Source organism: Ovis aries, chromosome 19 (genome assembly GCF_016772045.2).
Source record: "Ovis aries strain OAR_USU_Benz2616 breed Rambouillet chromosome 19, ARS-UI_Ramb_v3.0, whole genome shotgun sequence".
NCBI classification, from domain to species: domain Eukaryota; kingdom Metazoa; phylum Chordata; class Mammalia; order Artiodactyla; family Bovidae; genus Ovis; species Ovis aries.
Window position 1 is genome coordinate 19,954,125 of NC_056072.1, and position 17,594 is coordinate 19,971,718.

Here is a 17,594-nt window from a genome sequence, read left to right on the forward strand (position 1 = left end):
ATCTTTATCTGTCTTTATAGTTTTTCCTTTTCTAACATGTTATATAGGTGGATCCATCATGTAAACTTTCCAAATGAATCTTCATTTGAGTAAATAAACTTATTGTCCTCCCAAGGGCTGGGTGAAAAATCTTTGGAATCATAATTAGCTATAACTCTTACTCATCATTGATATAAGATGCATTATTTATCCTAGTTAGGATACCTCCAAAATATTTATTGAATCTTTTTACTTATGTTATTTCCTATCACTGGCACAACTCTTGTGCACTAATACAGCATTGTTTGTCTTAAAAGTCTTCCTTACTTAAACTTTGCTTCCTCTCCAATACAGTCTCTACTGAGCATCCAGGAAGCTCTTCCAGAAATGGAAAACAGGTCTAGCTCTGTCTCCAATCAAAGTATTTGTATGCTATCCCATTTACTTTTAAAATAGAAGGTGAAATCCAAAGATGATCTATAAGCTCCTGTATGACATAGCTCCTCTCAGTCTCTCCAGGCTCACCTTTCACCAACTTTTCCTTTCTTCTCAAACTGCTAACTTTCTTTTCTTGCAAGGTCAGCATTCTTTAGGTCAAGAATGTCCGGAACATCCTTACCATTTCAAAAAAGGTCATTCCTTCAGAGAAGACTCAATTAATTCTCCAAAATAAATTTGGTTTTCCTGGTATCTTCTACAGTCACAATACGTACTCTTTCTTCATAGCACTTACCATATATATATATATATTTTTTAATTAATTGATTCTGGAACTCTAGGTATTTGGGTATATATTTAAATAATTTCAAAGGAAATTTCTTCTCCCAAAGTTTTCTTTTCAGTTCTGTTACCCAATCACCATTTCCTTTCTCCAGAAAGAATTTCTTTCTACGTCTTCCTGTATATCCTCTACATATATGCAAACATACGTAGGCATGTGTCTGCGTGCATCTGTTTGTATTAGTGTCAGTCTTGCCTACTATATTTTTAATTCCACGTGGTCACAGCCAAATTGTTTTACTCAACTTTGTATCCTTTATATGCCTGTATAAAGATGTTCTCCATATATAGCAACCATGTGTACAATGTGTGCTCATAAAACTTTTCTTAATAGATATCTCAGGTAAGATAAGAAGAATAAGTAATAATTAACTAAATGAGGATAGGGTAGAAGAGGTTATTGGTAAGGAAACATTAGATAATACACAAAGGCTGCATGTAAGTAGGTATTTTGAGAATGGGGAACATGGGTTGGATTAAATTCAATGGAGTGTTAAGGGAGAAGCTGAGAGTAGCAGAGGGCATATCCTGAATGACTCAATGAAATAGAAGTGAAATTACACTAACATTCATTTTAAATGGTCCTAATTAGTTATTCATTCATAATGATGCTTGTTGTATGGCATGGTAGACATAATAAAATTGCAAATGAAAGTGGGAAACATGAGGGAGATTAGATCAGTGAGAGTTAAGTTAAAAAAAATAAAAATATATCTTCCTGCTACCAACACGCTAACATTTACAAATCCAATATTCTCAGTGATGTTGGAAGGCAAAGATGACACCATACAATTACATGTGAACCATGTCAATGTAGTTGACGTGAAGAAATGAGATAGAATTAATTTGCTTATTCACAGAAATTAACTGAAATAAAATGGTAAAAATTATGTATCCAGGGCCAGTTCAAAATTTATTTCACATGAAAACTTAAAGGCAAAGAGAAAAGACTAATAAAGTTTATTTGCTTTTCTTTCTACTTCTGATTGAGAAAAGAGACATTCAGGATCAAGATCAGAATTGCCAGTGTCAGCCACCTAGCTCTTGGCATTGTTTTAACAGTATTACCAGATTACAATCTTGGTGATTATAACCTGTGTTTCACACTCACTTTCTAAGTCTTAGCAAGGCCTCATTTTTCCAGCATTCTTAAAATCCATCCATCTCCTTGTTGCCGCTATCAATACTCCCCCTTCCACTGTACTTTGAGGTATAATTGGGACAAATGTCATGGTCTCCTAACTGCTCTAAACTCTCTAATTTCCACTGACCTTTCTAAAATGAAAATCTAATCATCTCAGTTTCTACCTTAAAATCCTTCAATGGCTCTTTCCATTGCCATTAGAATATAGTTCAAATGCCCTGGCTTGCCTTTAAAATCCTTTTTGAATGAGTTTGAGAGTGTTTCTTCCAACCATTATTGAGAACAGTATGGAGATTTCTTTTAAAATAAAAATTGAGCTATCTTATGATCTAGCAATCCCACTCCCAACAAACATCCAGAGAAAGCCATAATTCCAAAAGATACCTTCACCCCAATGTTCACTGCAGCATTCTTTACAATAGCAAACACATAGAGGCAACCTAAATGTCCATCAACAAAGGAGTGGATAAAGAAGACGTGGTGCATATATACAATGGAACCTCAACTCAGCCATAAAAAAAGAAGGAAAAGATGCCATCTACAGCAACATGGATGGACCTAGAGATTATCATACTGAGGAAAATAAGTCAGACAAAGACAAGTATCATATAACATCACTTACATGTGGAATCTGAAAAGATAATATAAGTGAACCTTACTTAGGAAATAGAAACAGACTCACAGACTTAGAAAATAAGCACAGTTACTAAAGGGGAAAGCTTGGGGGAGGGACAAATAAGGAGGTTGGAAATAACATATTTACACTATCATGTATAAAGTAGTTAAAGCTATGGTTTTTCCAGTCCACTAGTTACATACAGATGTGAGAGTTGGACCATAAAGAAGGCTGAACGCCAAAAAATTGATGCCTTTGAGCCTGTGGTGTTGGAGAAGACTCTCCAGAGTCCCTTGGACAGCAAGATCAAACAAGTCACTCCTAAAGGAATTCAATCCTGAATGTTGATTAGAAGCAATGATGTTGAACCTGAAACTTCAATACTTTGATCACCTGATGTGAAGAGCTGACTCATTAGAACAGACCCTGATGCTGGGAAAGGTTGAAAGCAGGATGAGAAGGGGATGACAGAGGACAAGATGGTTGGACGGCATCACTAACTCAATGGATGTGTTAAGTAGTTAGAACAGGAAAAAGGTCCCGAATGGCGGTGGCTAAAAGACAAGGAAGGGAGAAGCCTGTGAAAATAGAACAAAGGAAGATCCGAGGACCAGAGTGAAGACCTCAGGTAGAACAAACAGGACTCCTGGCTAGCCCAATTTACACAGGGCAGGCCCAGGGGGAGGAGAAAAAAGCATATAAAATCAGGAGCCAACGGGCCAGAGGTCTCTTTCTCACTCTCTGACTTTCTCTCTTTCTTTTTGCTTCGTGTCTTTTGGGTAGGCATGGCCTCATGCCTTGAGGATGTATTTTCCTTTATTTTCTAAATAAAACTGAGCTGTAACATGGAATTGTAACACTGGTCTGTCTGAGATCTGTGACATGGTCTGTCCAAGGGCTGTAATGCTGGTTTGTCACCTCAAATTTTTGTTGTGATGAGACTGAACCGAGGAAATTACACATTCCCTCAACATCTATGGTGCTGTGACTCCGATTTAATCTGGCTGAAACAACCTGGGCACAGCACCTGCAAGGAGGAGACCAAGTATAGCAGGAGCCCAACTCGGCGAAAGCTACCATGGTGGGAGCTGAACATGAAGAAAACCCAGTGCAGGGGAAGTGACAAGAAGCCCAGTGTGCTGGAAACTGGGACAGGAAAAAACAAACTAGCAGAAAGCTCACAGGGCTGTCTCAGATTTCAGAAGACTTCCAGTTAAGGTAGGAGGTCCTCGCTCCTATGGCTGGAAGGACATATACCTAACAAAATCTTAATTCCTTTACAATCTTTCGTTTCTTGTTTCCTTGAACCCGCCATGAACAGGCGAGTGGCAGCGGGTGCAACTGAGGGACCCTGGAGAGGCTACTCCTCATTGTGTCCTGAAGGGTCAACTACCCTCTGTGCTCTAGTAGCTATTATCCAAACTGGTGGGGGTTCTTCTGTCCTTAATCTTCTTTGAGCCAAGGATTAGGCCAATCAAAACTGTGAGCACAGGTCAGGTATTTAGCAGATTTTCCAGCAGGTTATGAAGGTGATTCCTTGGCAAGTTTTTCCCACTGCTTTTTCCTCCCGTCCTTCAGCTCCTCCCTCCTGGGACTTGAGCCTGGCCAAAACCCATGATGCCTGGCTTCAAGACCTAATGAAGCTCAGGCTCTGATGTCTCATTGCAAAAATTCAGTTAGAGACACAGTGATAGGTAAGAGGTGGATTTGTTAGGATTTAGAGAGAAGCACACTCTGCAGGGTGTGGGCCATCGCAGAGGCTAAGTGCCTGGGCCATGGAATATGGTGTGGCTAGTTTTTGTGAGCTGGGTAAATTTATATGCTGATGAGTGGGAGGATCATCCCAACCATTGGGGAACCATCTACTCCTCTGTCTTTTGACAGTGCTTTGGAACTGTCCTGCCACATGGGTGTGTCATTTGGCTTGCAGATTGGGGATCAAGGTTTAGTTGAATTTGACTTGTCATCTTGGACCCATTTGATTTTAATTGGTTTATGTTACGCCCTTGTGCTATGTCATTCTTTCAAAAGTTGTGCCCTGCCCCCTTTCCTCCTGTTTCATGTGGAGGCCCATCCTGGCCTATACAATCTTCTGGCAGGACAACCAGAAAATAGCTGGCCCTTGGGAGGGAAATACTGTATGATATCCAATCCCTCTAGATATCAGGCCATCTGTTGGCATCCCTTCAAAGGCAACTGGGCTTCCAGGGATAATGCTTGCCACTTTGGGAGCTAGCCCTGAAGGCCATTTGGGCCCAAACCTTTACCACCCTTCTCCTAAAGTTACAAACATTCCCCCGGATCAAATCTCCACTCCACTTTTATGGAACATCAGGTCTGTTGCCTCTTACCAATTTGTTCTCAAGCCAATTACTAACTCCTACAACCAGGACCCTGCCCCCTTGTTGGCAACATTGCTTCATCCTGCCTATTGTTAAAAATATTCTTAATGTCCCTAACAGGGCCAGATAATGCACTTCTTTGTCATTACTTCTGTTATTACGTAAATTGGGTCTATGACAATGACATGTTTACCATTGGAAACACCCTAAACTGCTCTTACAGAGGATTAGGGGAAGAAATCAGTGACTTACAATCCCTTAGAACAGTAAGAGAATAAGGCTTATGACTATTTCACCAGGTTCCCAGGCTCAGGGCACAAGCTTGGATTGCTTTACATCATGATATCTATTCCCATCTGCAGTGAACAAACTGGCAATGAGTTAAAATTACAACCCCTTAATTCTACCCAGCACTGGTCATGCTGGAGACCTTGGGGATGCCCAACCCTAGTCCGGGGGTCCCAGGAGGTCATCACGCCTCAACCTGCCCAGGGACCCAATTCTTGGGAGCCTGACCTGCCTCAACCTGCCCAGGGATTCAATCCAGGAGGCTATCACATCTCAGCTTGCCTGGGGATCTGCACCCTGATCCGAGGATGCCTGGCTCTCAGGTTGCAACCATACTAGGTAGGATAAGCTTCAGAAATACTCACCCCTAAGGCCTCCACCCATGGAAATAGAAGGAAGCCATTACCTGTGGGACTGTACCCAGTCTCAGCAATAACTCAGGAGCCCAATGATAACCCCATTGCCTTTCTGGAAAGGCTAAAAGAGGCCCTCCAAAAGTTTACCAATCTGGACTTAGACTCTTATGAGGGACAGGTGATTTCAAAGTACAAATTCCTGTCCCAGTGTGCATCAGACACCAGGATAAAGTTACAATAGCTACAGCAGCAGGCCCCTGGTGCCTCTTTAGATGAGATGGTCCAGATAGCCACAAATACCTTCTATAACAGAGAACAGGAGACAGGGGCCAAGGCCCCGGAAAGGGAGAAAAGGAAAGAGAAAAGGTATGCCCACACTTCAGGGAAGCCCTATGGCAAACCCCAAGTCCTTGAAGGACAAGGCACGAGGTGAATGCCTAATGTATAGACAGGCCAAAAAGTGTCCAAACTGTGATGTCTCAACCGTGATGGCTTGCTATAAATGCTATCAACTGGGACACTGGGCGGCATTCTGCCCTTGGGACCCAAGAGCCTCAAGGTCAAGTGCCAAGCCTTCCCTCATAGTGGTTCAACAGGACTGAAGTGGCCTGCTCCAGCCAGCCTGCCTGTCAGAGATAACCATCATGGGGCTGGAGCCAAGGGTGCAACTGGGTGTGGCAGGTAGGTCTGAGAATTTCTTGGTTGACACGGGGGCTACCTACTCTGTCCTGACCTCCTACTCTGGAGCCTTCTTCTCCCAGATTTGTACCATTTTGGGTACTACAGGGAAAACAATTATGAAAGATCTACCTGAGCACTTCTTTGTTGCTGGGATGGACAAATATTTCCCCACCAGTTTCTAGTGGTCCCTGACTGTCCTCCTTTATTAGGAGGAAATTTCCCTGCCTTTGAAACCTTTCAGCTATTGCAGTCCTGATAAAAGATGGTTGAAAATTCTGTTTTTGGAGCAAACTATTTTTACCAGCCACCAAGTGAAACAACTCCTAAATGGGAGAGGCAATTTATGGATGTCTGATCAGTGATTGCAGCCATGAAATTAAAAGATGCTTACTCCTTGGAAGGAAAGTTATGACCAACTTAGATAGCATATTCAAAAGCAGAGACATTACTTTGCCAACAAAGGTTCATCTAGTCAAGGTTATGGTTTTTCTAGTGGTCATGTATGGATGTGAGAGTTGGACTATAAAGGAAACTGAGCCCCAAAGAATTGATGCTTTTCTACTGTGGTGTTGGAGAAGAGTCTTGAGAGTCCCTTGGACTGCAAGGAGATCCAACCAGTCCGTCCTAAAGGAGATCAGTCCTGGGTGTTCATTGGAAGCACTGATATTGAAGCTGAAACTCCAATACTTTGGCCACCTGATGTGAAGAGCTGACTCATTGGAAAAGACCCCGATGCTGGGAAAGATTGAGGGCAGGAGGAGAAGGGGACGACAGAGGATGAGATGGCTGGATGGCATCACCAACTCGATGGACACGGGTTTGGGTGGACTCCGGGAGCTGGTGATGGACGGGGAGGCCTGGTGTGCTGTGATTCATGGGGTCACAAAGAGTTGGACACGACTGAGTGACTGAACTGAACTGAAATGATCAAAGAATCCTCAGATATCGAGCAGCGCTGATGGAAAATCCAGGCCTCACTGTATCCCCTTGTGAAGTTCTTAACCCAGTCACCCTGCTGCCTACCCCCAAGGGCTCTCTCCCCTTTCACTCTTGTCTAGAAACCTTGGACCACTAGATAAAACCACGAGAGGGATTGTTGGAAGATCCTCTGACCAATCCTAAGGAAATCTGGTACACTGTTGGAAGCAGCTTTGTCTTGGATGGAAAAAAGAGCCGGATATGCAGTAGTCTCCAGTTTTGACCATAGAGGCTAAGCCTCTGCCACCAGGTACTTCAGCCCAATTGGCTGAGCTTATAGCCCTGACTCGAGGTTTAGAGCTGGGAAAAGGAAAAAGAGTGGCCATTTACACTGACTCCAAGTATGCCTTTCTTGTGCTCCATGCACATGCTGCTGTTTGGAAAGAAAGAGGCCACTTGACCACCCGAGGGTCCCCAATCAAATATAGTGATCAAATCCTTAGACTCTCGGAGGCAGTCCATCTGCCCACAGAGGTTTCAGTCTCCCACTGTAAAGGACACCAAAAAGGGAGTACAGAAGTGGCACAAGGGAACCAAGCAGCTGATCAGGCAACTAAGAGAGCAGCATTACAGAATTATGACCCAATAGTGGTTGCCACCTTAGTTCCACAGACTAATTTGCCAGACACTCCTTCATATACTGAAGGTGAGATTCTCAAAGCTAAGAGGGAGGGCTTTCAAGAAGATCATATGTGTGATTCCAAAAGGAGGGACTCCTCTTTCTGCCTGGAAACCTCTAATGGAAGTTGGTTAACTCCTTACATGCCACCACTCATTTAGGAGAAAAGGCCCTCCAAAGATTACTAGAAAGGTCCTTCAGAGGAACAGGCCTCCAAATGACTATAAGGCAAGTGGTCTCCTCTTGTCTCACTTGCCAATTGACAATCTCCAAGGAGCTGGAAGACCCCAGCAGGCCCAACCCATCCAATAATGTGGGGCCTACCCAGGAGAGGACTGGCAGATGGATTTCACCCAGATGCCAGTTTCTCAAGGGTATAAATACCTAAAATAGATACATTCACAGGTTGGATTGAGGCTTTCCCACCTGGACTGAGAAACCTGAGGAGGTGGTAAAAAAACTGCTCCATGAAATCATTCCAAGACTTGGCCTGCCCAGGTCATTACAAAGTGACAATGGGACATCATTTACTTCTAAGGTCACCCAAGGGATCTGGGCATTACTTATTATCTCCATTGTGCCTGGAGGCCTCAGTCTTCAGGAAGAGTAGAAAGAGCCAATGCTACTGCTAAGTTGCTTCAGTCGTGTCCGACTCCATAGATGGCAGCCCACTAGGCTCCTCTGTCTCTGGGATTCTCCAGGCAAGAATACTGGAGTGGGGTGCCATTGCCTTCTCCAATGCATGAAAGTGAAAAGCAAAAGTGAAGTCACTCAGTCATGCCTGACTCTTAGCGACCCCATGGACTGCAGCCTACCAGGCTCCTCTATCCATGGGACTTTCCAGGCAAGAGTACTGGAGTGGGGTGCCATTGCCTTCTCCATAAAGGAGCCAATCAATTCTTAAAATCAGCAATAAAAAAGATAACCCAGGAAAGCTCCCTGGAATTGATGGAGGCCTTACCGATAACTCTCCTCCACCCCTGCGTTGCCCCTAAGGAACAGGTTAGTCTTAGTCTTTATGAGATGCTGTATGGGAGACCTTTAGTTTATTTCAATGACCTCTTCCTAGATCCAGAGGCTCAGACCCTCCAGTCTTATACCATGGCCACTGGGCAATTCCAACAGGATATAAGCTTGTGGGGTGTCTATCAGGACCAAAAAAATTCTAAGGAGTCACCACTATATGCTCCAGGGACTCAAGTCTTAATTAAAGTCTGGAAAGATGGGTCCCCAAAGGCTCAAGTCCAGCCCACATGGAAGGGCCCCTAACCTGTAATACTTTCTACCCCCACAGCAGTCAAGGTACCAGGACATGACTCCTGGATTCACTACTCACAAGTCAAGCCATGGAAGAAAACAGAAGAGGGCATTCAATACACCTGTGAGCCCCTGGGAGATCTCAGATACCTATTCAGGGCTACCAATGAGTGCCATTCTAATGAACACCCCCAAAATCTGGTTTGTGGGGATAAGATTTATCAGGACAGCTCTAAACAGCCAACACAGCTTGGCAGGGGTTGAACTCCAAAACACACAGGAGATAGATCTGATTTCTGAACAAGGAGGAACTTGAGCCATCCTGGCGATGGGAATTTGGAGTTGACTCATGCCCCTACTGGTGTCACTAAGAGTTGGACACGACTGAGTGACTTCACTTTCACTTGTCACTTTCATGCATTGGAGAAGGAAATGGCAACCCACTACAGTGTTCTTGCCTGGAGAATCCCAGGGACAGGGGAGCCTGATGGGCTGCCATCTATGGGGTCACACAGAGTTGGACACAACTGAAGCAACTTAGCAGTAGCAGCAGCAATGCCCCTACTAGCCCTTGTCATGCCATATTGATGCTGCATAGGATTGTTCCATGTATTATCAATTGTCTAACCTGTTTTGTCTCTGCTCAGGTCAACAAACTACAACATGCAGTGCCAGTTCACCTAGGATTTATAAAACTACAGCTGACCATTGAAAATATCACTCACCCTTAGACGGACACCACTATAAGGACTCTGAGGCCTGAGACTAGCAAGACGGGGGAGACCCAATGCCCCTCGCCATTCCAGCTCAGCAGTAAGTAGCCAGAAAGACCTTGGTGCCCCTATTCCCAAAGAACTGGGCCTTCCATCTCTTGAGAATGGAATGTCAGGTAGTTAGAATAGGAAAAAGGAGTCCAGAACGGCAGTGGCTATAAGACAAGGAAGGGAAAAGCCCGTGAAAATAGAACAAAGGAAGATCTGAGGACCAGAGTGAGGATCTCAGGTAGAACAAACAGCACTTCTGGCTAGCCCAATTTACATAGGGCAGGCCCAGGGGGAGAAAAAACATAAAAAGAGGAGCCAATAGGCCAGGGGTGTCTCTCTCACTCTCTTGCTCTCTCTCGCTCCCTCTCTTGCTTTCTCTCCTACTCTTGATCTCTCTCTCTCTCCTCTTCATGTCTTTTGAGTTGGCATGCCATCACGCCTTGAGGATGTATTTTCCTCTATTTTCTAAGTAAAACTGAGCTGTAACCCAGAGCTGTAACACTGATCTGTCCAAGAGCTGTGACAAGGTATGTCTGAGGGCTGTAACGCTGGTCCGTCGCTTCAAAGTTTCGTTGTGATGAGACAGAACCAATGAAATTACATACTTCCCCAACAGACATGAGTTTGAGTAAGCTCTGGGAGATGGTGAAGGGCAGGGAAGACTGGCGTGCTGCAGTCCATGGGATCACAAAGAGTCGAGCACAACTGAATGACTGAACAACAAAAAATAAACAAAATAGATATTCAGTAAGGACCATTGCATGGCACAGAGAAATGAAATTTTCAGTTCTCTGTAATAACCTACATGAGAAACAATAGATATATGTATGTGTATAGCTGAATCACTTAGTTGCTCCACTAAAACTCACACATTATAAATTACTCCAATAATTTATAATACTCCAATACAAAATAAGAGTTTTTTTAAAAACCACCTTTTTCTGAGATCTAGCCTCTTTACCCCTCTAGACTCCTCTTTCTCCTTCATTTCTCATCTTCTGCTCCAGCCAATGTACTCTACAACAGGTAAGTATATGCACATACCATTACCTCTGCCATTAAGTCATTTATTTTTCTCCAAACCCATTATTTTCTATTACCATCAACTTCCATAATGATTACTGCTATGGCTCCGTGTTATTTTTGAAATTTTCTGTATTGATAGACCTACCACATTTCAAAAAGTTAACTTGAGGCTTAGAGGTCATTTCTATTCTATGAATCTATATTAATTTTTAATCTACCAATTAAAGGGAAATATTTATTATTCTAAAAATACTTATTGAGGGAAGAGAATCTATAAACCAAACTTTTTGGTGAAGGAGTGCAATTCACATTCTAAACCACTTTTCAAAGTTTGGAGGACACATTCAGTGCCAGACAAAGCTACATTTTATTCATGACTCTTGAAAAAACAAACAAAAAACAAAAAACAGGATTTTTTAAGAGGTAGAAAATAATTGCCAAAGCCTCCATCCACAAACAATCATTACTAACTCTAAACCTTCTCTTCAAGAGTATGTAAATCTAAATTGTAGTAAATTTCATGTTGGTCTCCTAATTCTTCTGATTCCTATACTTTTTGCTTTCCCTTCTCCCCTCCTTCTTTCAGTTCCCCAGGACTTCCTTTTGGTTTCTCACAAGAATCATCAGAATTATGTAGGAGAAGGGAGACAACTTCCAAATCTATTTCAGGACAATTTGAATCCTATAAGTAAATTTTAGTGCCAAACACAGATTCTTTGGAGAGTGTTTGCTCCCAAAATTAATAACAAAAATAGTATCAATAGTAATATCTATCATTTGTTGAATTCCATCTATGAACCAGTTGGTGTACTGAAAGTTTTATGTACATTATTTCATTTAGTTCTCTCAAACACACATAAAACATAGAGGAGATAAATGCTATTAAAATCACCCTGATTTGTCACACAAATATCTTGCCCAATGTCAAAGAGCCAACAAGAGCAGAGACGGGCTTCAAAAACCACGTTAACTGACTCTAAAACTGCTCTTAACCGAGGCTGAACTGGCTAGGGTCTCTCATCTAGTGCTTCAGCAGGATTGCTGTGCTAAGATTTTCTTTTGTTTTGCAAATGTCTCTAAAAATAATAAATGTATGACTAAAAATCCTAACTTAGGTTAGAAATCTTTGAAACTAAATGCATGAAGGGATTCATCCCCTTTTGATTACATCTGGTAGGCACCCGACTCCAGTACTCTTGCCTGGAAAATCCCATGGACGAAGGAGCCTGGTGGGCTCCAGTCTGTGGGGTCGCTGAGAATCGGACATGACTGAGCGACTTCTCTTTCACTTTTCACTTTCATGCATTGGAGAAAGAAATGGCAACCCACTCCAGTATTCTTGCTTGGAGAATCACAGGGATGGCGGAGCCTGGTGGGCTGCCGTCTATGGGGTTGCACAGAGTTGGACTCGACTAAAGTGACTTAGCAGCAGCAGCAGCAGCAGTACTTACGTGATCATTGATCTAAAGCTTTGCTCCACTTGTGGAAGAGTGTCTAACATTTTTATTATGTCCTCTTCCCTGGTGCCTCAGTGGTAAAGAATCCACCTGCCCATGCAGGAGACACAGGAGACACAAGTTCTACCCCTGCGTCGGGAAGAACCGCCTAGAAAAGGAAATAGCAACCCACTCCAGTATTTTACCCTGGGAAATCCCACGGATAGAGAAGCCTGGCAGGCTATGGTCCATGGGGTCTCAAGAGTCAGACACGATCTAGTGACTATTAACAATAACTAGGGCTGGACTACCGGAGAAGGCAATGGCACCCCACTCTAGTACTCTTGCCTGGAAAATCCCAAGGATAGAGGAGCCTGGTAGGCTGCAGTCCATGGGGTCGCAAAGAGTCAGACACGACTGACCGACTTCACTCTCACTTTTCACTTTCATGCATTGGAGAAGGAAATAGCAACCCACTCCAGTGTTCTTGCCTGGAGAATCCCAGGGACGGGGGAGCCTGGTGGGCTGCCGTCTATGGAGTCGCACAGATTCGGACACGACTGAAGCGGCTTAGCAGCAGCCGCAGCTACTCTCACGACTTCCCTGGTGGCTTAGATGGGAAAGCATCTCCCTAAACGTGGGAGACCCAGGTTCGATTCCTGTGTAGAGAAGATCCTCTGGAGAAGGGAAATGGTAACCCACTCCAGTATTCTGGCCTGGGGAATCCCCTGGATGGAGGAGACAGGTTGGCTACAGTCCATGGGGTCTCAAAGAGTTGGACATGACCGAGGGACTACACTTTCACTTTCCTACTCTCACAGCACTGCAAGGGAAGTGTCTTCACATCAGCATTTCCTTAAATTTTATTTCCTCATTTCACCCTAATCCCACTTTCCTCTGAGGAATTATAATTTAAAATCTGGATTTGGCTATCTAGATTGAGAAGGCTGAGGGCTGAGAAATGGGAGATAGAAATGGAACCGGGAGACCCACATGGAACTATTGGCCAAGTTCGGGATGAATTGCCCCTAGAACCTGCTCTGTTCCATGCACAGTGCTGACACACTGTTCTCTCAAGTTCCTTCATTTATGTTGGGCTGCAGCCTGCATGCCTACAAGCCTTGTAGTTGCCCAGCCTTGAGACTGAAGAAAGAGCCCAGAGACAACAACAGAGACATCAGTGGTTTATTGGACAGGGAATCTTATATAAAGGGTCCCAGGCTGATGCCTCACTGGCAGACAGTATGTAGGTATGGGAATAATCTTCTCAATTTGTGGGAAGAGGCTATCGTTTATAGGAAGAATGAATGTCAGGTGGGCTCATCAGTTACCAGAGGATTGAACAGTCCCACGAATGAAGTTGGGACTGGTTCAGCAAAGGATGTACAAAAAGCAAGATAACAGCCATCTTGAATAACCTGATCATACAACATAATAAATTTTTATGACAATAGTAAAAATGGGACATATTTTGAGGACATAGCATTTTGCTATTTTGATATTTTTGAATTTATAAAGCATCTTCAGGACCAGAGGTCCTCTAGGGATACCTTTAAAATAAAGAGTGTCTTATTGCAATTTTCCAAATTGGAAAGTGAGGTGAGAGAGATTATAGAATTCTCATTAGAATGTACCCCAATCCAATCAGGTCCCAGCAATAGTTTTCTTCCTTTGTGTGTTTTCCTTTGTGTGGGTCTTGAATCATTACTTTAATAACTTAAGCATCTTTCTATCTCATAATTTCAAGCTAGTAAATAAGTTGAAAATTCTACTCTTTCAGAACCTTTTGAATTATTTCAATTTCCTGTACTTTAATCAATATAAAATGGCCTGGATAAATTGATATCTGTCCCTGAAAATTAGGCCAGCAAACTAGCTTGGCCAGATAATTCACAAAAAACACAAAGTGTTTCTTTGCCTTGTTATGCAAATCTCCCTTATGCTTATCAGCTGTTAGAGTGAGGGTTTTGAATGGGTCTGGAAAAAGAAACTAAAGACAAAGCCAAATGTCAGCTTTGATGCAGGTGATGTTGGCTGGGAAAACATGGCTTGGGCCTGTGGCCAATATGTTACTCCTATTAATCAATGAACTCCACTTCTATTAACTTAATGCACCCAGTTTTTCATGACTCCCTGAACTCATCCATTGGTAGTACCTTTCCACAGTGACTCTAGGCTTGGACATGTGACTTACTTTGGCCATTGAGATAGAACTAAAGTTGGTACGGGGAGCTTGTAAGTGGTTCTTATTTCAATAAATAGTAATAACAATGATAAGTGGTTGTCATTTTAAGTTTCTTAAGTTGGGGGGGTGGTGCGGTATTGTCTTGTACAGTGACAGATTTTACACTATGCTTTGCTCTAAATTAAATTTACCTCTCAGTCATAGTCGGAGAAGCTAGAACACTGCATAGTGGAGTCTCCCTTCCCCTCCCCTCTCCTACTTTTAAAAGGGCTAGGAATAGCCAGAGAAGTTTATCACAAGGAAGGAAGAAGAAGTTGAGAGTAGAATTTGTACAGTCCATAGACAGGCAATCTTAAAGAAATAACTGTATGTAGGTCAGAGCACTTGTTGGTATTAGCTGTTAATGCATTAACCTCACCCAACAGAGAAATGTTACTCTAATGGATGTCAGACTCTTACCAAATTCCCTAAGCGGAATAATCATTTTACATCAGGAAATGTCAGAGAGAACGGAAAGTTTTACCGTCTTTTTCCAGGAGTGTCTTACCCATAACTACAAAAATAGAAAAAGGAGAAGTGAAATTTCTACTTGATGAATTAGCATCAATAAGGAAGGAGGAGAAATTATGCCATCTTTCCAACACCAACACCACAATCAATTTATTGAGTACTTTCTGTGTGCAAAGCACTCATGTATGCTAGGAGTCCAGCAGACAGTCTGACATTTGCTCATCATTTCACCTATCCGTTAGGCTGTATACAGACCTGAAGTGGGAATTATAATCCGTATTTATATAGGGGAAGAAATGAAGTCTCGGCAGATTTTTAACAATTGATCTATGAACACTAAGGTAGTAAACGAAAGAAGCAGATTCGAATCCAGTGTTCTAATGGAACAATTCAATCTTCTGCTTTATACTATACTAGATAATTCAAGGGCCCATGTACTCAAGGATTTTATAATGATTGTGTGTGTGTGCATGTGCATATATGTGTGTGTACATGTGTTTCTATGCTAAGTGCTGATGGAGAACAGATCTGGGAGATGTCTCTGTTGGTTTAAAAGAGAAGGAAACATACGCTGAGACCATAAGCCCAACGTAGAGACTGCACACCTGTACTTCACAGTATTCACTTCAAGTACTTATTGTGTGTATACCACATAGTTGTCCGATATTCATTGCCCTTTCCTTACACAGTTCTGATCTCATCATTAACTTATTACATAGGTTTTCAACCTCAAGTGACTCCCTTTTCCTTCAAGCTCTTTTCTCTTATCAAAATGTTCACTGCTTCCTCTTCTACAATTGTCTGAATAAATAACCTGCCAGGATATAATCCAAACTTACATATCATCAACTGCTTTTTTTTTTTTTTGGTCAAAAGAAAGCATTCAGACTGCTGATGAAGAGAGTTTTCGGAAAGGCCAGTGACCTGCATCTTTTGAGCAGAACAGCAATCACAATTTGCCAAAGGCACAAAAGAAGTGAGTGGTTTTGCTGTACAGCATGATAGAGGTGCCACTTCTTCTGTCTTATTTCAAGTAGTTCTGTCTAAACTGCATATTCAACACAATGAAGCAGTGAAAATAATGCTAAGAAAATGAGGAATTTCCTTTGGTAGATGTCATCACGGTCACATATAACATTGCAACCAGAATGCAACTTAGACAGCCATGCAGGTGGGAAAAATCCAGTCAATATAATCTTAGATTAATATCCTTCAAAGACCTAACAGGTTCACAGTTTAACACAGAATCATAGGTATTTCCTATATCACTGTCTAGTGAAGAAAGAAAGAAATTGGATGAAAAAATAAGCATAAAACTCTTTGTGGTGTATCTATATGAAAAGTATTTTAAATTGAAAAGTATTTTAACATTTATAAATGTTACAGTTATGATTACTTAAATAGGCTGATCAATGTCATATTTTATTTTGTTCTATTTATTTTTGTTTGGTTGTGGGCACTCCACAAATAAATGAAAATATTTCCTCACCCCTTCTATCCCTACCATTCCTCACTACTGAAACTAGGAGACATGGAAGGCAACCCACATTCAAAGCCCTTAAAGTCTAGGGTTAAGTAGCAGGAAGGTGCTGTTCTCTATAAGAAATGCAGGGTTGAGGAATGGGAGATGGAAATGGAATGGGAGAGTGGAGTAACAAAAAGAAAGGTTGACAAGATAAAAGTCAAAATATGCCACCTTGACACTAAGTAAAAGGTAGAGATTTTTTAATCTAAAGTCATTGTCTTGCAAGTTTGAAATTGCCACTTTTTACCTTTGTGATTTCTGGCAAGTTATAGGCCATTTCTGAGTCCTACTTTCCTGGCAAGAATTAGGGATAATATCACCCACTTCAAAGAGTTGCTGTCTTCATAGCATGAATACAGATTACGATGTGCAAAGAATCTAGTTATTGCTGGCATTTGATAGGCACTAATAAGGGGTAATTCTTATTATTATTTTCTTTATTACCAATTTTCTCAGGAGCAGTTGGAGCTAGTAATGTTGTGAATCAGTACTCTTCAATCATTTCTCTGTGAATTATTGTCATTGCATAACAAGCAACTACACAATCTCCTTGGCATGCAACTGCCTACACGTATTTCTTGCTCACAAGGGGGCAGGCTGCAAGGGGTGTTTCTTCTGTGGACTGCCAGAACGGGGATGACTGATTTACAGGCTCTGCTCCAGAAATCCCTCCCTCCATGTCAGTGGGCCAACTGGGCATGCTCTTCTCATGGAGGAAACAGAAGAGAAAATATGCCCAACTATGCAAACAATTTTCAGAAACCTATTTGCAGCATGACTACTATTATCCTTGGCTAAAGCAAGCCACATGGCCAAGCTAAACATGGGACAGAGAAGGATGCTTTCTTGTGGGAAGAACTGAGAAGTTATGTGGCAAAGCCTATCAATAAGGGTGGGAGGAGATGGAGAAATTGGGACAAATAATTCAATCTTTAACAATAGCCTAGTCTCAAGAGAAGACAGATGCTGCTACACCCCTGAAAAGCAAAACAGAATTCAAAATCTGATGCTAAAGTCAAATGAGCAAAATACATTAGTATTTTTAATTAGAATTATTGAAACATTTTTAAAGCAAGGCTTAATGCAATGAGAAAAATCCATGGGGATA